Below are 27,946 nucleotides of genomic sequence, written 5' to 3'. Positions count from 1 at the left end.
CTGATCAATGAACTTCAAGCAACAGTGTTTGATGTCTTCTCTAACAGGGTGAGTCTAAAGGACTTTGCGACTTTGGAATGATATAGAAATTTATTGAGATAACCTACAGAATTGGTAGGTGTGCACTGTACTGGCTCTCCTGGTGGTGGAAGGGCTACTGATGCACTGCGCGAATCAAACTTGAGGTTGTTTGCTACAAAATGACACATCTACCGACTGTATAAGTTATCTCAATAAATTTCTATATCATTCCAAAGGTAACATATTTTCTATTAAACAATGTTCACTAATACATGTAACTGACACTTCTTTTAATTCATCTGATAACAATATTTCCACCTTATTAGCTTCAAAACATAGTGTTATAATTATCTTTATTGACTATACAATAGAGACAGTATTATGAAATGTAAAAAACTCAGAGAACTGACCTGGGTTTGAACCTGAGATCCTCTGCACTATACACCAGTATGTAACATCTCAGCTACTGAAACAATAGTACAAATATTACCTGATCAATATAACTTTGCTAAATGACTTATTTGCTGTAGGAATTTCTTGTATAATGTGTCTGTACGCATATACAAAAGATGGAAAATTTCCTAGTTTTTGAAGTTATCCTTTGAAAAGCTACAGTAAAATACAAACAAACACACACACACACACACACACACACACACACACACGTTCATGCATACACATGCCTATGCCTTTACGTGATGCCAGCTGGACTGGGTTGTGGTGAAGGTAGTGTGGAATGCGGTGGGTAGAGGGAGAGGGGGGCAGGCAAGGGAGGGGGTGGGTGGCTAGTGGGTCAGAGGGACACTGTTTGCCAGCTAGGAATGCAGAAGGAAGGAGTGGCATGTATATGGGCTGGCATGAATGTAGTGGCCAGTGGGATGTGGCACACGCTGAAGGCGACATGGGGACATAAATTGGAAAGGGATGACAGAATGGAGGAAGGGGAAACTGTTGGGTGGAGGGAGCGAGGTCATTAGGTTACCCGAGATTGAAGCCAGGATGATTATGGAAGTGGAGTATGTGTTGTAAGGATAACTCCTGTCTGTGTAGTTAAGAGAAGCTGGTAGTGGAAGTAAGGATTAAGATAGTTTGGGCTGTGAAACAGCCACTGAAATATAACACATTGTGCTCAACTGTATATTGTGTCACTGGATGCTCAACTTTTTTCTTGACAACAGTTTGGCAGTGGCTTTCATCCTGGTGGAAAGCTGGATGGTAGTCATACCAACATAAAAGGCTATGCAGTATTTGCAGCAGAGTTAGTGTATAATATGGCTGCTTTCACAGATAGTCTGGCCTCTGATGGGGCGGGATAAGCCTGTGGTAGGACTGGAGTAGGAGGTGCTGGGTGGGTGGATTGGGTAGGTCTTGCATTTGGGTCTGCACAGGGATATGATCCATTTGGCAAAGGGTTCAGAGTGAGGGTGGGTCGGGAATGGACTACGATGTTGCGTAGTTTGGGACGGCAATAGAACACCACTTTAGAAGGGGTGGAAAGGATCTTGGGTAGGATGTCCCTCACTTTAGGTCAGGATGAGAAAAAATCAAAGACCTGGTGAAGATATGGTTCAGCTGTTCAGTGCAGGGTGATATTGGGTGACATGGGGGGGGGGGTGCTCCTTTCCAGCTGATCCTTTGGGGTGGTGGGAGGATTGTGGATGCATGAAGATATGGCATGCGAAATCTATTTATGGACTGGGTTTGGGATTACTGCCTATCAGTCATAAAGGGAGTTATCATCACTACAGATACAATGTCTGCGGATGGCTAGGCTGTGTGGGAGGGTTTTTTTGGCGTGGAAGAGATAGGAGCTGTGGAAATGCGGGTACTGTTCATGGTTGGTTGGTTTAACGTGAACAGAGGCGTGACCCACAACTATTTTTCCAGGTTTAAAAACAAATCTGTGGCACAGCCATCAGCATCCGCATGGCACTCTCCTATGCCAACCTCTTTACAGTGCAGTGATTCAAGAATTTCTGTGTAAATTCTAGAACCACTCAGCCTTCTACCGTCTTGAACACACAATATTCTAGATACGAATGTTGGGTGGTAAAATCCTACCTACTGCACGTCACATGTTTGTGTGTGCAGGTTTGAAATCAGTCGCGGGAAGAAAGTAGACGCAGCAGTTGAATGGCACTGACAAGTACCTGTCGGACAATCCATAGATGTGTTAGTGAGAGTGTAAGGAAGAACCATGGAGTCTATATGCAGCTCTGTGCTTATTGTGTCATTGACTATTGTTATGTGAAACAAGAACAATTGAAAAAGTAGTCTTGTAGACTCTTGACTCAGCCTTGGTAGAGACAAGACGTATTTTCTGATTCATTTTAAGAAAGTCACGGTAGTCAAGCCATCTTCCTTTTAACTATAACTCATTTTGTTTCTAATGTTCGGCAGTACGAGCTACTTACAGAAAGTTACATATGTATGTTGAAAGTGTGAATTACATTGTGCATGAATGACAAATACATCATTAACTGACGAAAAGGAGAGTTTGTATGTCTACTTTCACACTTTAAGACGTCACAAAACATTAGAATGTGGGAACCTGTGTGAAAGGACCGAAAAAACAGGAATTTTCAGTCAAAAACGAGAAAAGAAGCTGCTGTGTGTTGCCATAGCAACCATACATAATACGACAAGGGATTTACTCTGAGACATTGGAATATGTCCAAGTATCTAATGGATCAGAATTTTAATGAAAAAGGGTGAAGACATGAAAAATTCACAATGATAAAATAGAAAAGAAGATTTCAATGTATTTGTCTAAGAAGAAATACACATAGAACGCTTTAACCAAGAAGATCCAGTGCGGGGAGTACACAGCTCTCACACACATTGCAGGGACACAGACGCGGAAACCAACGTACATCCGACGCCACGGTCGCCAGTTGTTGTTCACCAGTGCTGACCTGCCTCCACATCCGTTCAACTATGTTATGAGTTTTCTGTGCCAGGTGAGTGTGAAACAAAACTTCATTACTTTAGCATGAAGTGGTACAAGATACTGCTGAGTGAACTTTATTTGTGTAGTTATCATATTTAAAGTTAGTTTTAAATGCTTACAAGAGCTAAAGCATACAAGAGTATGGAAAATATACAACAGGTTGGGGACACTCAAGAACTGGTTCATGAAAATTAGCAAGGAAGTGCCTGACAGATCAGTTGATAAATTTAATTAAAGCTCAGAGTCTGCAGTTAAATGCTCAGAGTGAGACTCTTAAGGAAAGAATTAGGTTTAGTAAATTCTCAATTAAATATTAAAATGACAAATTTTGGTTTGTTAAATGCCAAGGTCAAATCTCAAAGTGAAGAATTTAGTAATCTGCGTGAAGACATGGGTACTTTGAAGACTTAGTTTGACACTATAAGTATTAAAGTAGAGAATTTAAAAGAAGATCTACAGAATGAGTTGATAAATGCTTTGACGACTCATATAAATCATGTATTTACTGACCTTAGTCAGAAACAGAATGATACCTTTCAGGATTTGTCAAAAAGGTTAGAACTTAACATTGAGAACAAATGTAATAGTGTAGAATCGGAACTTATTGAAAAGTTAGGATCGTTCAAAACGTGTACAATATTACATATAATGATGTAAGACATGGGTTGTATACTTTGCAAGAGAGTGTAGATAAGCAGAATAAGTTAATGTCAATCATTCAATCACAAATAACAGGTGTCAGTACATGGGTAGACAATGTGGAAAGAAATTTAGAAGAGAAAATAGCTAACTCTGATATTATAAATGTAATTAGTTTGGAGGAACACTTTGGGAAAATTATAGATGGAAAAGTTACCGAGAGAATAATGTCCGGGAATGTATCACCTATTCCTCCTTCTGAACTTAATGATACCAGGAAAGGTATGGATGACCTGTGGAAAGAGATTAAGCTTATCCAAGATAAAGTAGAAAAAAGGGTATCTTCACATAACACTGGATTAACTAGTGAAGCTGTGACTGATTTACTATGGGGAACTAATTCAGCGTTATCTAGACAATTCCCTAAGTTTAAGCCGGACAGAGAGGTACATCAGACCAAATTCTTAAAAAGATTTAACCAAGCTTTGACAAAAAATTGGGAAGACTCGAAGAAGATCGAATTTGTGGTGGGGTACCTTCTAGGGGAAGCCTCAGAATGGGGTACAGTAAATATTGAGAATTTTTCCTCTTGGGAAGACTTTCAAAAGAAATTTAAAGAAAATTACTGGTCTGCCAGTGCACAAGAAAAGTTAATATCAGATCCATGGGACCCGGGAGGAGTCATCTATTCCCCAGGGACATTAACATTTTGAGTTACGGGCCGAGTAATGACTGTCAGATCCCGAATTGTTTTCAGTGTTTCTTCTAAAATAGTTTTCCTGCACTGAATTCATTTAAAATCTAAAACTATCCTTTATTCTTATTGATTAGAAAACTGGATATGACTATGAAATAGAAAAAAAGAAAAAAAAGTGAAATCTAGATGAAATAAATTGACTAGAGCATTATATTTGTGAAAAATGTAATATGATGTGACTAACTGAACAACTGTTATACTGAACTGTATAGCTTTTCTATTTTGTATTGAGTACTTTATACCTTTTATGAGATGTGATACAGATGAGAGGGTTTGTATAACTTTTGAAAGGGGTGGGTATTGTAGTTAAAAGCATGATTTACAAGAACAGATAAATTGTGACTTTCAAACAACTCTCACAAACAAGTGTGCCTGATTCTTCTACATTTGCCGTTTCCATAGGGTTGCTAGGATTTCCTTTGGAGACTTCAAAGGGTGAAGGTGGAAGAAGTCCATTCTGTACGAGACAATGTAACACCAAACCTCCTCCAGCGTCTCACTCAAGTAGAGGTAGGGATCCTGGGGAAGGGGGTTGGGAAGGCTTTCCTGTCTTTGGGGCTATCTTCTTTCTCTTCTTTGATCCTAGCAACCACATCTATTTTTTCCTTTCTTACTTCTCATCTTGAGGACCTGTTTATCTTTACCCTCTTTCCATATTCATAAACTTCTATCGCTGAAGTCCTTCCTTATTTCCATGGTTACTAATAACCTACATCTTATCTTTAGATAAAAAGGGCAAAGAATCAGACTACATAAACAAACATCCACATATACACAAATATACACCTCTACGCAAATATTAAATTATATAAGACAAAGTCTGTCATGATGTGAGAACTGCCAGGTGTTGTAGGGGAAAAGGTGTGTACACAGGGAATTGTGCACACATATATGAGGAGTTATGACAGTTCTGCATCAAATATACATAATGAGAGGTGCCCATACATAACGAACAACTATAAAATAGTAATGAGTAATGGATAAATAAGAAAAAGGCGTGAGCAAAGTCAGTGTAATAAATACTCTAATGAATTGAAGGATAGTAGGATGTAAATAGTATATGTAGGCATAATATCTATTGAAAATATAGAAGTGATAAGCAGAGGAATCTAGGGAGTAAATGATATATTAAAGAATGAATGTGAAGTTTAAGATAGATTTATAACTTTACCAGAAGATACTTAATTATGGAAAACACAGAAATATATACTAGGGTAATGAACCATGAGGCCTACCCAGAAAGGATAAGAGGGCGTACCTGGCATTCACTAAGTATAAAGGGCAGACGTACCTATGTGGAGATAGGACGATCTGTGGCCTAAAAAACAGAGATTTTTTTTTTAAGGGGCGTACGTATCAGAATGGAAAGAGAAGTGCTCTCATAAGGTCAACCTACAAGTAAGGACTAGGTGCTGATCCTAGGAAGAGACAGTATCCTGACTAAAGCCACAAGTTTTATAGGAATTATTCTGGAAAGTGTAAATTCTATGAACGACTAGCATTATTATATTTCATGGAAGTAAATGAGAGTCGAAAGAACACATTCATTTCACCCAGAGTTCCTCCAAGCTACAACTAATGAAAATAGTACATACTAGGAAAAAGGTAGTACAGAAAGATAAGAACAGAAATAGATTACTCATACGTCATAAACACCTGAAGATTTCGATTGAAAAAGGAAATAAAGAAAAGAAAAGGAAAAGCGTCCTCACAATTCCTAAATATTAGTAAAGCTGACTAAAACCACGAGTAAATGCTCATCTCTTAACAACAAAGTAAAGTAAGAAAAGAGTAGAGAAAAAAATAAACAAAAGATTGTGCAAGAGAGGACAGAGAAGTGTTATGGAAAGGAGAGATACATATATAAACACAAGTAAAAAAAGTATACTGTTAAGATATGAAATGTTATTATGAGTGATATTATTTGCATAATGATTATGTATAAAATAATGTTTGTTCAATCTGAAGAGGGGGGGGGGAGGATATGTAGTGATTCGAGAATTTCTGTGTAAATTCTAGAACCACTCAGCCTCCTACCATCTCGAACACACGATATTCTAGATACGAGTGTGGGATGGTAAAATCCTACCTACTGCACATCACATGTTTGTGTGTGCAGGTTTAAAATCCGTCGCGGGAAGAAAGTAGACATGGTGGTCGAACGGCACCAACAAGTACCTGTTGGACAATCCATAGTTGTGTTAGTGAGAATGTAAGGAAGAACCATGGAGTCTATATGCAGCTCTGTGCTTATTGTGTCATTGACTATTGTTATGTGAAACAAGAACAATTGAAAAAGTAGTCTTGTAGACTCTTGACTCAGCCTTGTGAGAGGGAAGATGATTTTTTTTTAGTCTCTTGTTCCGAAAGTCATGGTGTCTAAGCAGACTTTCTTCCAAATGTAAATCAATTTGTTTCTAACATACAACTATACGAGAGACTTACTGAACTTACATATTATGTTGAAAGGGAGAATTTTTATTGTGCTTGATACTCAAATACATAATTGATTGACGAAATGTGAAGTTTGTATAGCTACTTATTTCACTAGTAGAAAGAGGCTTGAAAATTCCTGTACCTAACATTATTTGACAAAGAAGAAGTCAAGAGAGTTTCCAGCAGCCGGCTATCCGGTAGAGGAAAGAGAGAAGAGTGGCTGCAAATCCCAAGTAAGTCATCTCATAAAGAAGTGGAATGTGGTTTGGGGAAATAAATCAGTATAACCCAGACCCGCACTCACACTTTAAGTTGTTAAAACGTTAGAACAGGCCATGTAGAGGAAACCTTCCTAGTGTCCCAAAACTTCCAACCCCTAGTCTAGTTCATTTTCATTGATATCTTCATGATCTGGACTTGGAGCCATGACACCCTATCCACATTCCTTCATAATCTCAATACCTTTTCTCCCATCCATTTCACCTGGTCTTCCTCTAGTGACACACCACTTTCCTAGATGATGACCACCACCTCGCTGATGGCTCCATGCACACCCCTGTCTGCAGTAAATCCACTAACCACCAGAAGTACTCAACTTTTGATAGCTGCCATCCCTTCCACACCAAAAACTCCCTCCCATACACCTCAGCCACCCATGGAAGTTGTATCTTCAGTGACAAGAAGACCCTTGACCATGGAGCAACCATCTCGTCACCCAGTATCACACTGGAATGGAACAACTGAACCATATCTTTTGAATATCTCTCATCCTGTCCTAAACAGAGGGCATCCCACCCAAGGTCCTTCCCAATCCCCCTAAAATGGTGTGTTCCATCGGCCACCCTACTTACACAACACCCTACCCCATTTCTAAGCCACTCCCGCTCCCAGTCCCTTGTCCTGTGGCAGACCAAGGTGCAAGACCTGCCCAATCCACCTACCCAGCACCTCCCACTCCAGTCCTGTCAGAGGTTTATCCTATCCTATCCTATCAGAGGATGGGCCACCTGTGAAAGCAGCCATGTCATATACCAACTCTGCTGTAAACACTGCATGGCCTTTTATGATGGTATGACTGCCAACCAGCTGTCCACCAGGATGAATAGCCACTGCCAAAGTATTATCAAGAACAAAGTTGACATCTCAGTGGCACAATGTACAGCTGAGCACAACACACTCAACTTCAATGGCTGCTTCAATACCTAAACCATCTGGATCCTTCCCTCAACCATCACCTTCTCTGAATGACATAGACAGGAGTTATCCTTACAACACGCTCTCCAAACCCCTAAACATCTTGGCCTGAGTGTCAGGTAACCCACTGTCTTGGTGCTGCCTCCCCCCCCCCCCCCTCCACCAACAGTTTTTCCTTCCCCCAGCCTGTCAGCTTCCACTCACATCACTACACTGCCTTCAGCATGTGTCGCTTCCCACTGGCTCCTATAATCGTGCCAGCCCATATACCTGCTACCCCTCCCCTCCTGCCCACATTCCTAGCTGGCAAACTGGCCTCCCTCTGAGCTGCTTGCCACCCACCCCAGTCCCTACACTGCTTCACACTTCCCTCTCCCTTTACCCATCCCACCTAACACTACCCTTACCACAACCAGTTGACCTGCCACAAAATAGCATTGGTGCTGTCAGTCTAGCTGACACCATGTAGGGACATAGGTATGTGTATGCTTGTGTATGAGTATTTGTGTATTTTACTCTAGTTCATCAAACGATAATTCCAAATGCCAGAAGTTTTGCTTCTTTTGTGTGTACCTACAGATAATTCAATGCTTCTGCTTTTCAGTGAGTGGTATTTACATTCTACATGAACTTTCCTACAACATTCATCCTGCCTAGTGGCTCTCTTCCTCCCAAACTTTGTATCGTGCCTCTTTTGTTACTATCTGTAATCTACGTCTTGTTTGACAGTCTGTATTGTCTGTCAGCATCTTTTCCTGTGTTTTCCCACACACCGTTGTTAAGCACAGGCTTCACCTGTGCCAACCGATATGGTTGCACACAACTTTTGTGACACCTTGTAGCACTAGTCGCTGCAGTTACGACTGCATTGCACGTGTTCTATGTAACGCTCATCCACTGAATCACAGTTCCAGCAACCAACCACTACATTTAACCACTGAATCCACCCATCTCTCCTGACACATACCTCCTATCAGAACTTTGCGTGTTTCCTTTTTTCAGCCTGCATGTGATGATAAGTTACACACTATTTAAAAATTGCCACATCATAAAACCATACTATTTGCTCCCAGCACAATCTCTTTCACCCTCTTCATGCAATGAACTCACACTATAATATCTAGTTCTCCTTATAACCACCTAACATTTTCACTTCCCCATTTGTTTGCTATCGTTATCCCTCCAAAAAATATCTCTTCCCTTGGCTAAAACCCTGCCCCAGAACCCGTTCCTTAAATGCTGTCTAACCCATGGAATCCCTCTCCCCCCCCACAAATTGCCTAACCATAAAAATCTCTTTTGCTGGATCCCACCCCTCCTTTCACAACGAGCTTCACCTTTTGGATTCTGCCAGTTGCTATCTCTCAAGAACCTGATACTGCAAAAACACATTTCCATTGCAGACTTCCCAGAAATACCTTCATCCCCTCTGCAAGATACTGTTGTTCTGCACTACTCACACAATGTCTCTGAACTAGAAACCTTTGCACCTCAACACACTGAGGAGCATTCCAGACACAACCACCATGAACTATCCAACCTGTTGACATCTACTCCTGCCTTGGGGTACACTCACCCTTCTCACAGTGAACCTCCTTGTCAACCCCTCATAGCGCTCAGACCCTGCCTAGCTGACCTCTTCAATTTACCACATCCTCCAAAACTCCCTCCCAACACTCCACAAAACTCAGAACCCCAAGCAAACCCAAAACACTGCTGTTAACCTCTCCACCAAAAACCTCAGTCCCACAGAAGCTTCAGTCCTATCCAAAGGCCTAAACTTCAGCCCTACCCTAAAATACAACCATGTTGAACTTATCAAAGACCTACTCTGCTTCTCCTAGTCCCTACAGTGGAAACACTTCTTTGTCACCCAGTATGCTGAAGGCCTCATAACTAACCGGCTATGTATCCATGACAAATAGCTACTGCCAAACTGTTGTCAAGAATATTCAGTGGCACAACATACAGCTGTGCGCAACATGCTCAATTTCAATAGCTATTTCACAACCCAAGCCATCTGGATTCTTCCCTCCACCACCCACTTCTGTGAACTATGCAGACAAGAGTTATCTTTACAACACATCGTCTGTCTCCACAATCATCCTGGCCTCAATCTCACATAATCTACCACTCCCGCACGCTCCACCCAACAGTTTCCTCTTCTTCTGTCTTGTCACTCCTTCCAATTCATGTCCCCATATTCCAATTCATGTCCCCATATTGCCTTCAGTATGTGCCGCTTCCCGCTGGCTGCTACAATTGTGCCAGCCCATTTAACTGCCACCCCTCCCCTCCTGTGTTCCTAGCTGGGAAACTGGCCTCCTTATGAGATGCTAGCAACCCACCCCCTCCCATTCCCTTGCCTCCCAATTCTGTGTCCCTCTAATCACTCCACCCGACACTACCCCCAACACAACCACCAGTCCGTCTGTTGCAAAATGGGATTGGCACCATCAGTCTATCCAGCACCATTAAGGGATGCAGGTGTGTGTGTGTGTGTGTGTGTGTGTGTGTGTGTGTGTGTGTGTGTGTTTCGGTTGTTTATGTATATTCACAGTTAACACAGTTCAATGCTACAAAGTGCCTTTAAATTAATCACATAAATTACAAGAAATCTTTAAGAACTGTTATGTCTATCTGCATTCATTACATCTGTAGCAGCTGATAATTTCCTTAACAGTACCCTTAAAAAAATATTTCAAATTTTAGCTCTGTGATAGTGGCATAATCACATGTTTATGTGTTAATAACAACTTCCTTAGCATCTACATTTGAATTTCCACAAAACAAAAATATTGCTTTATAATTTCACTATTCTGTAAACTGATGATTACATTTAAAGCTGACTCTGATCTGTGAATTTTGGAAGTCCAAGTTGATCTACTTCATGGTGACATAATCTGGGATTAATGTTAATGTATCACAGATTTCCGAGTTATGTATGATCTGAGGTCATTTTCTGTGTTAAGCTAGTCAGCGTGTATACGTGGACAAGGAAAAAAAATCCTGGATTTTTCACGGATCACCCGGTTAAAAATACATTTTCTCCTGGGTGAAAATACACTTTTTCCGTGTTAAGTGACAGTACACTTTCCGTCGGAACAGTAAAACTTATCAATCCTTTGAATGGAAGTGGTTTTAAATAGCAGCATAGAATTTGTCGGCACTTTAGAGAAAGAAACTCGGGGGGAGGGGGGGGGGGGGGGGGGACAAGTTTTGCGTACTACGAAAGTATAAATTCGAATTCCACCAACAGGAAAAGTTAATGGTTTAAGTTAATATACATAGCATTGCTTCAAGAAAAGCAAAGCTTTCGCATATAATATTTGTCTCGAAGGTTAATAAGCTACAAGAGAAGCTAAGCTTTCACATATAATGTTGATCTGTTTAGCGCATGTTACACTTTACGATACATCACTTAAATACGCCAGTAAAATTTTTAATACCGACATAAATCTATGATCTTCTGGGCTTGAAATTCTTCTAAATGGCTCGTCATCAAAGGGCTGATTTTTAAATGAGAACAAACGCTCTGTGATTTAAGAAATTCATCGTACATTCTTGCACATAGTTCAACTTGCGTAAAAGGAAATTTACTTCGAAAATAACACTTTTAGAACCACAATTCACGATATTTTCCCGCAACCTGTTAGATTCATTTCAGCAGTAACCAGATAGCTTGCGCAGCTACAGTGACGTAGGAAGCTCGTATGTTCGTACGTATGAAACATTGTAAGATCTTACTTACATTATGTCATAAAAGAAACAAGACATCAGAGGATACTCCTTGAGCATCGGAATTTCGTGAACCATACTAAAATGCATAGTTCACCTTAAAGCACACATTCGTATATCCAGATTCTCAATGACGTAGGCCCCGACCTGATATTAAGCTTTTCGGTGTGATTTTCAGGACGTAATTTTTCTTGGATTACCAATACTGTATTATCTCATGTTTGGTTCTTTATTATGGCATAATGCCATATGTGCTAGAAGATGAAAACGTGCCAGTGAAATGCGGCGAACAGTTGAAACTAGCCAACAATATGGAATTAAACACTTCGTTTCAAATAAATTTACTGCCTCAGCAGGAAAGCTTAAAAGCCAAATTTCTTTAGCAAACCGACAAAAATAACTTTATTGTTCTGCCTGCAAGGCGATTAATGTTTGACTGCCAGAAAGGTGGAAATAAAATCAAATCTGATACTGGTTACATATTTTAGCCTTCCGGAAGTATGTGAATGTATTTTAATTCGCTTGATAGCTTCCAGCCACAGAAATCCGTCTTGTTTTCATTTGACATGAGAGCAGTAAAGGAACAGGAAACAGAAAAATCACTAAATGTAAACACGGGTCATGTGGAGACTAACCCTCCCCCCCCTCCTCCCCCACTACAACTCAGACTGCTCTCCACATCAGAACATCAAAAATGGAAAAAAAAGACTTTTCAAACATAAGTTAATTTTGTAGCGCACATCTTTGTGAAGAGTCTGATACATAAAACATATATCTTTGAGGAAATTAAGACATGTTATTTGGTCTTAAGTGTGCCGAACTGCAGTGCCACGCCTCTTCAAACAACATTCTTATACCGCACGTCACTATATTTCGCTTTGTGGAACTCAGATGTGTATATTTTGTAATGGATGCCATCAAACTATTTCAGGACAGCGGAAATTAAAATGTCCTGTAGTGCCCCTTCTGATCCCAGTCGGCCAGTTTGACATCTTGCCCCTTTTAAAAATAAAACAGATATAAAAAATTGCAATTGATACTGGATGGCATTATTTGTAACCGGGAGAACAAGAACTCTTCAGAAAACCTGGACTCATTATTGCCTATTAGCTAATAGCTTGCTCTTCTGTGTGACATAAAATTAAATGTAGGATACCTAAAACCAGTAAAGACAAGAGACAGGGAGGACAATACACATTTCTTCAATCCTTAGGTCCTAGCTATTTTTTTCTCTGATCTTGCTACAACTTTACATGGCGTGCTTTCCTTTCTGCGAAAGAACTATTACCTCATCAAAGCTCGTAAAACGTTTTGCTACATGAAAAATCAAAATTTCGTCGTCTAATACTGAAAAAGCTGTTAATACACATAGGACACAAGACTGTTGTGGTTTCTCGATCTGATTACGTCTAATTTGTCACTGTGTGCAGGATAAAACAAAATAGGCCTTTCTAATATTGCAGCAATTGTAACACACATCAAATAAGCGAGACTGTTTTGGCAATAATGATCATTTTTATAGTACAACAATATAATTCACAAAGTACCAATATGAAATACCCATTTGGCCTGCTACAATCAAAAAGCTTTAGGTTAGGAAACAGTTTCACATCTCATTCATATGCTCCAGTTTCTCATGCACGAGACCGAAAAGTAGAACGAAATTTCTGTATAAATTCGGAGTCGTTATATTCTTCCATAATTTGTGTGATGTCTCCGTTTCTTCTCCTTCCTTGTTTTAACAAGCAATCTTGTTATCACTAATTCTGTAACTATACCTACCACTGTCAAAACTCATTCTCCAGTTAACTTTGCTAACCTTGCCATAATAACAACGGTTTAGTTATCCAGTGATTATTCTCCGGTTAGGCGTGATTATGTGTTTGTACAATACGTTTCCGCACTACTCCCAGAATGGAACTTAAGTGGCAGCTAGCCGGGGACTACAACTGGCCCTGTCTAGTGTAGCGATCTGGCCAAACATTTTCTGTCAGAATTTCATTTTCTTGGGTACACCGCGAAGATAATACATAATCTTTCTTACCTGTTAAGTCATTTATTTCCGCTCTGGTAGTCTGAATCTATGGATTTCGTTGGTAATTATAACAGCGCTGAACATTTGCAATCCAAATCAATCACATAAACAAGCAGCAGTTGGCATGGACTGGTTCAGTTTTATTCAGCTCAGCTCGTATAGCCCCTGTGGGGCGGCGGGTGGAATAATTGTTAATTTTCCTATTATTTATTTAATGCTGTTGTTTGCCATTCTCAACACTGGCTCTCTACCTACAATATTAGCAACCAGAAAGTGATTAGCAAAACGTGAAGCCTGTAATTAGAATTCCTAGTGCCCACTTCATCTGAGAAATACATTTATAGCTACAGCTTATAGCTCTGAGGAATTAGGAGATTGTCTGGGATTCATAATCAAAAACCATTCTCTCTAAAATGTGCACTATATTCCGAAAGTCACAGACTAAAAAGAATCCACACAATCCAACTACCAGAGCAGTTGAGAGTCTAATGCGCTGATGCAACTATAACTGTTCAAATTAAATGTTTAAGTGAATGCTCCCCATAATTTGATGATAATGTTCATCAAATGCCACGCTAATAATGGTAGAATGTCTGTCCTGTAGCGGCGCGTGAAAATACGACATACGCAAACTAAAGATAGATCATTAAGGTCATCCCAAAATTAACACTTCACTCGAAAACGATTTCATGGTTACGCATATCCCGAGTAACTTATTACTGCATCCAAGGCTGTTTATATCAACGATACCGACGCGACGCGACTCCCGGCACAGGTGGTGTGCTAATCAGCGTCTGGAGAGAACTGGGGCCTTCTTTTCTCGCGCAGCGTTCTTACATATAAACCCGCGGTGCCGACGGCTAAAGGAACGCCTGATCAAATCTGCTCTCCCGACTAGCCGCTGGGCTAGTAATGCACCACTTTAAGTTATCGAATAAATCATTGCTTCCTTTGCTGATGGCCGATGAAGCTTTAAATTTAATTGTGCAATCAGCACACAAGTAAGTAATCATAATAAAAGTCTGACGTGGCTAAGTCAAATATTTTGGGCGAGAGAATTAATTTAATTACAGTACACGCAGTAGACGAGCTCTGAACTTGCTCTTTGGAGATACGCTATAGCTATAGCTTTATGGTTATTCTGTTGAAACTTCTCACATTTTTATGATTATAGCGGACCTCCCTTCTACTTAAATTTAAACATCCTAGCTTTATTTATTCGCCTACTTAATCTATCTTGCTTCTTTAATGTCTAAGACAAAAACCAGAAAATCAAGAATTTCAACTAAAATTTTAATTTGTGAGATCCAGAATACTGTTTCTACTAAATTATTATGCAAAAGGAATCTAAATATAAATTTTTAAGTTTCTAGCTCTTTTCTGTTGCGCCAATGATTTTTACAGAAAAACATCCAAATTTCGAAAATGGTTAAAGTTACTGAACTGATGTCCAACACATATTGATTTTGTATTACTTCTGACATGCTAGAAACGTTTCAGGTTATTTACTTCATTTTAAAGTATTGCGCAATATTTATGACGTCAGAGCTAGTTACAGCGGACTAGGCTGGCACACAATGGAAAGACTGATGCGAATTTTATAAGGCGTGAGTAGGCTGCTTCCCTACACCCCGTCCCGTTTTATCTGTGGCAAAGTTCATTTCTAGATGCGACGAGGGTTCCCCTGGCAGAGACTTCACATACACTATGCACGCACTCAAAAATCAACTTTTCATTCAGAAATCAACTTAAAGACTGTTCAAAAATCTCCAAAAACAAGCAGGGGTGTGTTTCAAAATAATATGAATAATCGATAGCCTGACATGCACTGTGAAACAAGGTATTTACCTCAAGAATATGAATTTGCCCCCCTCCCCCGAAATTGCCACCCGGTTCGGATACCCACCCCTCCTCCCCAGATCAGGGCCTGCTGCGCATGCATGGATCTGGCAGTTCATACGTGACTCAACTGCGCGTGTGCAAGAGCCCACTAGTAACTACTTAAATGAATCTAATGTAAACAGTTGTGACGTCACGCTTATCGGAGGTAATTCGTTCATTACCAGTAAAAATTACAAAAATTTAAGTGAAAACTAAAACAACGAAAAATCACAGCTTTTTCCTGGATCGCCAGGTTGTCCCGAGTCTTATACACTAGTGTTAAATACTTTATACAATCTTCCGTTAGAGTTTAAACCCTTGGCAAATTGAGTGGGACCAATGTGGGATTATGTTGTGATGACTGATTAAATGTAGTTGTCCCATAAATATAAAAGACTTACAAGTGTTTCTGAGTAAGAACAACTAATTGCACTTAATTCACTGCAAACCTACTAGAACTCTCTTACCCATTACAACACCAAGATGCATCTTTCAAATGGTCACCTTGCACAACACAGGTGGCTGGACACACCTCCCAGGCCTAATTTTGTTCTGCTGACCAGGTGGCACCAACTACACCTAAATCAAGGGGCCTGTTGTGGGTCTTTCATGAGAACCACTGCCTCCTACTGATTGTTCTCTCTCGTTGGCTGTGAGTGCTGCGCTTTCTCCACGCTGCTGACTGGGACATGTCTCAAATGAAACCAACTATCCTGGCCATCTTACTCGACTGTTTTTTGGCTCCACATGTTCAGTTGTAATTATTTTCTTACTTCCATTTTGTGTTCCGTATGCTTCAGGTCACTAGTGGCACTACTATTGTGACATTGGGAAAAATCTTTGCCCTTGAAGGTACACCAAGCACTTCGATTTTTGGCAACATGATGACATTTACCTCCTTTGACTCTGAACAGTTTCGCATCGCTTTCAACATCTTTGCACTGCACCTTTTCACGCAATCTCCAAGTCATGCAGAACACATTATCTGCACATTCCACACAGGTCTGCAAGGAAGTGATGTCTAACACCCCACCTAATGAACTCTGTCATTTCCTACTAACTTAGAGGGCCACCTCAATCAAGGGCCACAGCCCAATGAAGCATTTGCATGCCTGTCCTCACTACATCCTCTCATATACACTGTGCCTACCACCAGTGCATGCTGCTGCCAAGGTCTTTACCTTCCAAGTGGGAACCCTGGTGTGGATCTATGGGACAGTCTGTCTGCCATGGGTCTGTGATGCACACTGTGACCTCCACTCATGGACTTCTAAAGAGCCATCAAAATCAACTTCCACATCCACCATCCTATTCAGCAGCCATATGATTCTCCACAACCCCAGTGAACACTCTGGTCTCAGGGTGACTTAGACATCTTCCACTGAACCTTGTCCTGCCTCAGCCTTCTTATCTGACCCCATGGATATGAACCCGTCACTTTTCCCAGTGGCGGCTTTCCAGACAATGCACCTGTGTGTGTGTGTGTGTGTGTGGGGTGAATTATAGTTGGAGTCACAGTATTTAATGAAACAATTGACACTTTGTGAAACTGATGTGCACTTTAAGAATAAAATGTGCTATATTTTATCACTGGTAAACTGAATAACATTTTTTAAAAATTATGACACATATTGCATCTGCTCTTTTCTGTTCCTACTTGCCAATTCTATTCAGTACCCGTCAATTTTGTGAATCCAGATAATTTATAAAATATTCCCATTGTATCACTTTTCAGAAACAAGGCATCTGAAATGTGGTGCAGTGGAAATACATTAAAAATTATGTGGACTCATAAAACTGAGGGATACTGAATAGAATAGGCTAGTAGAAACAGAAAAGAGCAGATGCGGCAATATAACATAATTTTTTAAAAAATCCGGTTATAAAAATATGGCATTTTTGGCCTCCAAGTGCATATCAATTTCATACAAAGTCAAGCTTTCCAATAAATACTTTGACTGCAAACTATAATTTACCCTTTATAAGAAATGTGAACAAGCCAATTTTTACTAAGGGAAGGAGCCACAGCAGTCCTCAACAAATTCTGGAGCTAGAAGTAATAAAGATTGTGTGTCATAAACTGAAAATATCTTGCTTCACAATAGTTTTACAACACAGTTCTTATAACATTACCTTGAAGTGCACATATTTGTATATTCTCTAAGCTGCTTCAAGCCCTTTAGCATGGATAGCATGCTTACACAAGAGTCCTCCCCATCAGTCAAGTGTGAGTTGCCCAACACTAAAAAACAAAAGTATAAAAATGAAAACAAAAAGAAAATGAGAAGCACAGAGAATTTATAAAATAATTCACCATCAAGACAAAATAGTTCATTAATTATACGACTAAATTTTGAACAAGTGGAACTAAGCAACAGTAATATGGTGAACGTGTATGGATCTTGGTATCGAAATGTGACATCCGGATCCTTCAGTATTTTCAACTTTGTTGACTGGCTTTCTGAGATACCAGCATCCACATGCAATAAAGAGCCAAACCCACTCACTTATCTGCTTGGTGAACAAAAGTATAGTTGACATGTAAATTAATCTATTGTAATAACCAGCCGCCTACCTAATGCAATTAGGAGAGGAAATTTTAGCTTTTACAGATTTAATAAATGTATATTTATTTAAAAAAAAAGAAATCTTCAAATTTTTAAGTTTTAATACCAACTTTTATATCTTTTCTTTTTCTGTGTATGTGACCGACTCGTTATTCTGTGAATAAGCTACTGCATATACATTCATGAGCCAAAACATTATGACCACTGATGACTGAGAGATTGAATGCCAATCGGTGCTGCAGGCACATGATGTGGTGATGAAAATATATGAGAGGAGCAGAGACGAAAGGAGAACAATTTTAGCAATGATGCAGGCCATAAATGGGGAAAACCTTGGACATGACTTAGATAAAGGGCAGATTATTATGGCCTGGCACCCGGCAGCAGCTTCTATAAAACAGCCAAGTTTGTCAACTGTTAGCATGCTTCTATCATGGGTATCTACTGAAAGTGGTTGAAGGTGGTGAAACCATGAGTGGGTGACAAGGTGTTGGACATTCATGCTTCATCACAGAATGTGGAGATCAGATGCTTGCCTGCTCTGTAAAGCAGGATAGGCAGAGAACTGTGACAGAAATAATGCTTGTGCAGCCACAAGTGTTTTGGAGCACACTTTTCAGAGTGCATTGTTGAACAGGAGACTTCGCAGCAGACACTTGTGTGCTCCCATGTTGATTCAAGGACACCATCAGTTAACATTTAACTGGGGATGGAATTACCAAGATTGGACCATGGATCAATGGAAATATGTCTCTTGGTTGAATGACTTATTATACCAGGTCAGTCAGCAGCAGCCGGCTGAGACTCAAGCAGCCACAGGGAAGTATCCAATTTTGTGACGTTTTACAAGTTCCTAACTGGGAATGAATTGTATAGTTTCATCTGTGTGCTTTGGTAGTTTAGTTTCTTGAGTTTCTGCATGTTAAATTAATATTTCAAATGGTTCAAATGGCTCTGAGCACTATGGGACTTAACATCTAAGGTCATCAGTCCCCTAGAACTTAGAACTACTTAAACCTAACTAACCTAAGAACATCACACACATCCATGCCCGAGGCAGGATTCGAACCTGCGACCGTAGCGGTCGCGCGGTTCCAGACTGACGCGCCTTTAACCGCTTGGCCACACCGGCCGGCAATTAATATTTAAGAGACACAATTCTTGCATTTTCATTTACATTGGAAAGTAAACTGATTTTGTGACATATTACAAGTTCCTAATCAGGAGCGAATTATTTAATCTCACCTGTGTGGCCTGGTAGTTCAGTTTTCAAATCTCTGCATGTTAATCTAATTGTTCAAATGTATGTGATATCTTATGGGACTTAACTGCTAAGGTCATCAGTCCCTAAGCTTACACACTACATAACCTAAATTATCCTAAGGACAAACACACGCACCCATGCCCGAGGGAGGACTCGAACCTCTGCTGGGAGCAGCCGCAGAGTCCATGACTGCAGTGGCTTAGTCCGCTCGGCTAATCCCGGCGTTAATCTAATTTAATGGACACAGTTCTTCCATTTTTCTTCACGTCTCCAGTAGAGTTCCCTAGCGCGTGTCAATAGTCATTTGTTTTGAAAGCTAGTGACCCCTTGTTGGCATTAGTCAGCTAGTCAGTGAGTCAGTAACAGCCAGCTGAGAGTCTAGCAGCCACAGGGAAGTAACTGATTTTGTGACATTTTACAAGTTCCTAACCAGGAGCGAATTGTGTAGTTTCATTTGTGTGCTTTGGTAGTTTAGTTTCTTAAATTTCTGTGTGTTACTTTAATATTTAATAGGCAACAGTTCTCGTGCTTTCTTTTATGCTGGAAAGCTCAGTTTTTGACTCTCTGCATATTAAACAAATTTATTAGATACAGTTCTTATGTTTTCATCAGTGTCTACAGTAGAATTCCGCACCAGGTGTCAAATGGTTCTTGTTTATCTGTGTAGTGTGGTTTTCCACAGTCTTTAGCAGGCATAGGGAGTGCGATGGCCGTATTTTGATGCAAGCAGAGTTGGTGACACTTTGCTCTCAGCTCCAGGCTGTGATGGCTTCTGTTACACAGCTGAAGCTGCAGTGGATGGGCATCACTCCTGTAGGCCAGCCGAGTGGATCCAACAGATGTCCAGCATGTCCGAATCCGCCGATTGGCCTGTATTGGTGACCTGCCCGGTTACTGCTCGCACAGAGGTTGACCCACTCACCCTTAGTTGAGTGGGAGGTTGCCTCGGGCCATGGCAGGTGGTAAAAGACTTCCCAGGGGCCACAAGTAAGGTCTCCCTGGTCAGTCTGACAAACAGGTTCCATTTGCTGTCTGTCGCTGGCACTGCCCCTCAGCCAAATGCAGTCACCTGTCCTGTTTCAGAGAGGACTTCTCAGTCCGCAAGATTCAGGCAATCACAGAGGGTGGGATTATTGGTAGTTGGGGGCTCTAATGTTAGGCGCATTATAGGGCCCATCAGTGATGGGATGACGAGGCGCAGCGACTCGAGCGCACCGAGAATTCCTCGAGCCTCTAGTTCTCGGGCAATTCTCGAGAAGCTCACGAGAAACGGCTCGGCGGCGTGTGCTGCTGCGCACCAGTTGGCTGCGACAACATATGCTGCGCCATTGTTGTTTTATGAATTGAATGCCGCTGCTAGACAGACACGCTCGCTGCTCGCTGTGATCGCAACTATTATATCTCAGGTTTCATTCGAGTAAAGTTGTTATTCAAATCAATATGGACACTCAAAAACGAACATCATGGTGCTGGCAATACTTTACGGAGGATGGAGATAATGTCACTTGCAACATTTGTTGTAAAAATCTCCATAATGTATGAAAAAATACAATGGACATTATTAGACATCTTAAACTGCACAATTTATCGAGCAATAAAACAGCGACGCCCGTGGATACAGAGACTCATTCTTCCAATAGTGCGAGACAGACAAAATATCCAGGTACGTATGGTACAAAAGGTGAATTCCGTGCAAAAGTTCGGATAGTGTCCGAAGCAGTCCACCGCGCTTAAAAAACATTGATTTTTTAATCGTACTCCGATATCATACTCCCAAAATCAAACCTATACTATCCTAGCTTTTGCACGATACAATATGTAATTTTATTGGACTATTGTCGACCATAACGCACCCCCTTGCAGGAGCACTGATCTAAATCTTACGTTTCTCTTCATAGAGGGAAGTAAACGGCAACAACAGCTAAATGAAGCACTAGTGGCCATGATAACAGACGATTTTCAACCGCTTTCAATCGTCGAGGACACTGGTTTTCGACGTTTTGTTTCACTGTTGGACCCACAATACTCGATACCAAATAGAAAAAAGTTGCGCCTCATGATTGAGGACGATTACCATAAACAGAAAGAGGCTGTAAACTTGGCCGTGTAAGACTCTACTTGTGTTTCTTTAACGACCGATATTTGGATCTCACTCAATAGTGAGGCATATATCGCTGTAACTCGTCATTTCATTAACACTAATTGGTGCCTGAAAGCCTTAGCTCTGGAGACATTCAGTTTCCCGGAAAAGCATACAGCGCTAAATATTAGTGAGGCGTTAGATAATGTGATTTCAAAATGGAACATTGAAAACAAAGTTGTAAGCATCACAACTGACAACGCCAGTAACATGACGGCAGCCGTGCAACTTATTCACAGTGGCAACATAGATACGCAACATGTGCCTTGTTTAGCACACACCATCAATTTAGTTGTGAAAAGTTATTTGAACAGCAACAGTGAGCTCTGCATAATGCGGGAAAAGGCCAGAAAAATTGTTAGCTATTTTAAAACAAGTTGCAATGCTAATGAAAAACTCCATGAGATCCAGGATCTAATGAAAAAACCTGTTCATAAATTGATTCAGGAAACCGAAACCCGAACACTGTTGGGTCAGAACACTGTTGCAGACAGAATGAAAAAAGCATGCCAAATTTAAATGAATGCAAAATCTCCAAGATTGGTGATATTTTACAGAAGCTTGTAATTTAGCAAGGACATCAATGTGAGATGCTTATAATAGTTTCCACAGTGAAATTTTATCTTGAAACCTGGCAGAAAATCCAAAGAGATTCTGGTTGTATGTAAAGTATGCTAGCGGCAAGACACAGTCAAAGGCTTCTCTGTGTTACAGCAATGGAAATACTATCGACGCCAGTGCTGCAAAAGCACAGTTACTAAACATAGCCTTTCAAAATTCTTTCATCAAAGACGATGAAATAAATTTTCCAGAATTCGAGTCAAGAACAGCTGCCAACTTGAGTAACTTAAAAGAAAATATCCTCGGAGTAGTGAAGCATCTTCAAATCACTTAATAAAAGCAAGTCTTCCAGTCTAGACTATATACCAATTAGGTTCCTTTCAGAGTATGCTGATGCAATAGTTCCATTCTTATCAATCATATACAACCGCTTGCTCAACAAAATATCTGTACCCAATGAATGGAAAGTTGCACAGGTCACACCAATACTCAAGAAAAGTAGTAGCAGTAACCCACTAAATTAAGGTCCATGTCATTAATGTCAATATACAGCAGCATCTTGGAACATATATTGTGTTAGAACATTATGAATTACCTCGAAGAGAATGGTCTATTGACACACAGAGCAACACGTGTTTAGAAAACATCATTCATGTGAAACAAAACTAGCTCTTTACAGACACGAAGTGTTGAGTGCTATTGATAGATATTCCAAATTGATTCCGTATTTCTGGATTTCCAAAAGGTTTTTGACACAGTACCACAAAGCAGCTTGTAGTGAAATTGCATGTTTATGGAATATTGTCTTAGTTATATGACTGGATTTATGATTTCCTGTCAGAGAGGTCACAATTCATAGTAACAGATGGAAAAGCACTGAATAAAACAGAAGAGGCTTCTGGAATTCCCCAAGGTAGTGTTATAGGCCCTCTGCTCTTCCTTATATATCAATGATTTAGGAGACAATCTCAGCAGCTGTCTTAGGTTGCTTGCAGATGATGACTGTCTAGTTAAATCATTAGAATATCAAAACAAATTGCAAAACAATTTAGAAGAGAGATCTGCATGGTGCAAAAATTTGCAACTGATCCTAAATAATGAAAAGTGTGAGGATATCCATATGAGTGCTAAAAGGCATCCATTAAAATTTGTTTACACAATAAATCAGTCAAATCTAAAGGCTGTAAAATCAACTAAATACCTAGGAATTACTATTACAAACAATTTAAATTGGAAGAAACACATAGAAAATGTTGTGGGAAAGGCAAACCAAAGACTGCGTTTTATTGGCAGAACACTGGCCTCTTGTCTACACTACACTTGCCCGCCCTCTTCTGGAGTACTGCTGTGTGGTCTGGGATCCTCACCAGATAGGATTAACAGAGTATATTGGAAAGTTCCACGAAAAGCAGCATGTTTTTTATTATTGTGAAATAGAGGAGAGAATGTCATGGACATGATACAGGATTTGGTATTGACACCATTAAAATAAATGCATTTTTCACTGTGGCAGAATCATCTCACAAAATTTAAAATAAATGCATTTTTCACTGTGGCAGAATAATCTCACAAAATTTCAATCACCAACTTTCTCCTCCGAATGCGAAAATATTTTGTTGACATCAACCTACACAGTGAGAAATGATCATCATAATAAAATAAGGGAAATCTGAGCTCGCACAGAAAGATGTAGGTGTTCATTTTCTCGGCATGCTGTTCGAGAATGGAATAATAGAGAATTATTGTGAAGGTGATTTGATGAACCCTCTGCCAGGCACTCAAGTGTGATTTGCAGAGTAGCCATGTAGATTCAGATGCAGATGTTGATGTACGTCAGTGGCTGTGCCCACATAAACCATCATCCAGGCAAATCACTCTTTGTAACATGCACAGCAGTGCACACGTAGCCTAGTGGGCGCAGTATTACGTAATGGGAGATTTTTACCTAGGCTTCCACAGGACCTGTGGTGGTATCGAAGGCATCATGACAGCTGTGGACTGTGTGAACATTTTTGTGGACTACCTGCATCCCTTCATACTCGATATCTTCCTTGATGATGACTGAGCAAGGTGCTGCAATAATTAGTATTTGGGAGGATGATAGTCCAAAGCTGCGTCCAGTCATCCTGATTTAAATTTTCCGTGATTTTCCTAAATTGCTTCAGACAAATGCAAGGATGGTTCCTTTGTAAGGGCATGGCTGACTTCCTTCCTCATCCTTTCCTAATCTGACAGGACCAATGACTTCGCTGTTTGGTCCCCTCCCCCAAATCAACCAACCTACGTTGATGATGATGGAATCTTCCAGCAGATTAACTATGCATCTCACAAAATCAGAATCATGCTACGATGCTTTGGAGAGCAAGATAATGAAATCATGCAGGTGTCTTGGCCACCAAATCTGCTTTATTTGAACCCCACAGAACACATCTGGGACTTGTGTGAACTGTGCATAGACATCTAGTGCCACATACATCAGCAAGCCTAACAAGTATGTATCAAATATATGAAATACAGAACTGCTTCTGTATTGCATTCCAAAGTTGGACAAACACGCTACTGAGCAGGTAATCATTATGTTTTAGCTTGTCAGTGTATATCCTGAGCTTTGTCTCCTTTATTTTTTCCACATCTATTCCCTGGGTACCTTAACAGATGCCCTATAAACCTCCTGGTAAGAATGTCCGATAGATGGTCTTTTATCTACTCCAACACCAACTTTTGCATACTTTCTCTATCACTCTACAAGATGTGAACGCCACAACAGTAAACAACAATGCTAGAATCACAAAAGTGAAGACAAATAAAAGCTGCTTATCTATCTATATATAGATTGAGGTTGCTTCCTGGCTTCCATCTGTCTATCACTAATTGGTTTTCAACAGATACACTGATCCATGAGGAAGGTTTCTGTACATGATTTATAAACATTTCACATAAATTGTCTGAATTCTGATGGATTAAAGTTAAGTTGTGAAAACGATGCCATTGTCACCTCCCGAACAATGATGATAACTCAATAGAGCAACAATGCCTGAATTAGCAGAAATGGTGATCAAATTTGCATCTGGTTTTACGGTCTAATAGTCAGGCGGCACAGTAACTCAGCATGCTCAATATATATAAAAAATGATGAACATGAACGGGTGTCATGAGAACTGGTATATCAATTGCCACTGACAAGGAAGAGTTTCGAGTCTTTTAAAAGTCATATAAGACCTGGTAACTATCTTCTTGATTGGAATTCAGAAATTTCTTGTGGATAAATACAAAATATTTTGAAATACTTCTACAGATTGTTCACAAACACATTTTGAAATATGAGCACAATTTTTGCTTCCCTCCGACTGTTGCAATTCACATTCATAATTCACTGCCAATTCTTTGGACAATGGGCAGTGAGTTACTCAACTTTGAAGTATCATAATAAATATGACCAATAATGAAAAGATAACCACCTTGTCATTGGGCTGTGATGTGAGACTTACAATTTGAAATAATCAAACATTTTAACCAACAGTTTCCCTGCAATTGTTTGAGAACAATTGTATAGCGAAAAAACCTTGCTAATCTAAAAAATATGGTGTTTCTTTTTTTATGCTTCAAGTAAAATGTTTCCAAAAAAGTACTTCATCAGTTCATCAACTTTGCTTTATTTACATGCAATATGTTCTTTCAGCAGAGCAGCACATTACTCAGCTTTCAACTTTTCTTGAATGAAATCTGCATGTGGACACGATTCTTTGCATCGCGCAGTGAAGTCTACCAGGAAGACTCCACAATGAACAATTTTGGCAATGAGTCTCAACAATGCATCACAGTGTGTACTAAGCTTCACAAAAGTAGTGCTGAAATATGAGCTAATCATGTACATCATGCTTGTTTTTCTTTTATTTTTTTTATTTGTGCTGTCTCAGTCAACCCTTGATACATACGGAACCACTCACACACACATACACCCATGATTCACATACAATATTTACACTGGTTGTAAACCTAATACTTACCTCACAATGTGCTCCCCATCAATGCCACTCCAAACCCCGGATCATTATGGAACCCATAACACTCATGCCTCCAGACAACTTTCATGGCGTACACTGCTTAAATCACATAAGTTATGTGAAAGTGATAATATTCACTTACTTAATGTTGACTGATGACCATAGATGTTAAGTCCCATAGTGCTCAGAGCCATTTTTTTTTTTACTTAATGTTATTCTCTGAATTTTATTTGTGGCCCCAAACAATATACACTACGCCAAGTCAAGCCATCTTGCTGTAGATACTTAATGCTACTCGTGTGCAGGTGGGCCAGGTTGCTAGGTGTGAAATAAAGAAGAGTGAACTGAAAGCATCTTTTGCAAAATTGTAATAGTAACAGAAGCTAAAAATGAAGATGTATCTGTTGAGTAAATAAGAAAAATTCATACAAGAATAGCAAAACAAAAACTACGTAAAAAAATACACTTTTGAAATAATGGTAAATGAAATTTTCAACTTTGACTTTTGTGACTAGTGCTTAATGATAACACCGTTTTCTCATTGCAAGCTGACTTAAAACTTCAGTTTTTTCTACCTCACAAGTGATTAAGCTAGAGTAATTAGACTCTGCAATGAGTGGCCCATGGTTTGTCCTAAAACAGGAAGGGGGGGGGGGGCGGAGAGACCAAAAATGCCTTTCTACAGGCAGAGAGGATATATCCTGCAAGGTGATTCCACTAGGTACTGTTTTTTATCAGTTACACAACCACCAGCCACGTGTGAAAACATTAATTACGTTGAAGTGCTTGTTTTTGGAGATGTTGCTTCACAAATTCAGCAATCCTTACTTCACATCCCCTGTCTACAAAAGGCTCCTTCTAATTCTAAGGAGACAGAATCTGGAGAGTAGGGGGCCTGCAAAAATGTTGTCAATTTTTTTTTCGGCAAAAACTGCCTGCAGCATGATCAGGATCAATGTCATAATGGAAGAAACAATCATTTACTAGCAATAATACAGGCTCAATTGTTTCTGTAGTGCATTGTTTAGCATTTGAATGTAATAATGCTGGGTAACTTAAGGGACAAATTCATGCGAACTGACCCTTTCAGGTTAAAAAAGACAGACAGACACCAACATTTTCACATTTGCTCTCATGTTAAAATTTTTTTCGGCATGTTTCGATTTTATTTTATGGTAAAGGGCCCTCAGTTCTTCTTTATAGCAAGACTTCTTGTTGGCTTCAAAATTTCCAGCAGCAAAGGAAAAACTGCTTACAGAATAATCATGTTTTTTGTTAAACAGTCTTCAAGAAACTTGCGTTCTACAAATCACTCAAAGTGACTTTTTGCACACATGATTTTAGTGCATACAGATCAGATCAGCACATAATACATATCTCAACATTGGAGTATTCCACAGAATGTAAGCAAGGATCTCAAGGTTCGTTTTTAAATTCTAAAGTCAAGTGTTAAGATAATTATCATGAAGTGACTCTCCTTCTAATCTCTTTATCTTTTGGTATCTAGTGTACAATTAAGTGATGGTTGCAATATTTACTAAAGCATTAAATCAGTGCTTACCTTCCACATTTGGCACTGCCTTAGATAGCTTATTTGTGTACCTAGCATTTAGCCAAACTTTTGTCATCATAAATAACAGCAGGTTTAAAGGCAGTGGCAAACAATAAACAAATCATTTTTCGTGTTTGTGTGACTATTTGTTACAGGACATAGATCTTTGGTTTTCCCCATCAAGTGGCTTCCAGTCTCAGACTGTGG

General features: G+C 39.8%; 1 long non-coding RNA gene across 1 annotated transcript; it reads right to left on the bottom strand.

The window, feature by feature from the left end:
- Positions 1-294: 294 nt before the first annotated feature.
- LOC124596224 lies at positions 295-27,946 on the bottom strand. The gene is made up of 3 exons (XR_006978286.1): positions 27,749-27,946; positions 17,785-17,893; positions 295-487 (listed from the first exon to the last, which is right to left on the bottom strand). It is a non-coding gene; the product is annotated as an uncharacterized LOC124596224 (long non-coding RNA).

The sequence above is a fragment of the Schistocerca americana genome, chromosome 2 (genome assembly GCF_021461395.2).
Source record: "Schistocerca americana isolate TAMUIC-IGC-003095 chromosome 2, iqSchAmer2.1, whole genome shotgun sequence".
Taxonomy (NCBI): Eukaryota; Metazoa; Arthropoda; class Insecta; order Orthoptera; family Acrididae; genus Schistocerca; species Schistocerca americana.
Note: the sequence above shows the minus strand (reverse complement) of the source record. Positions and strands in the feature narration are given on the sequence as shown.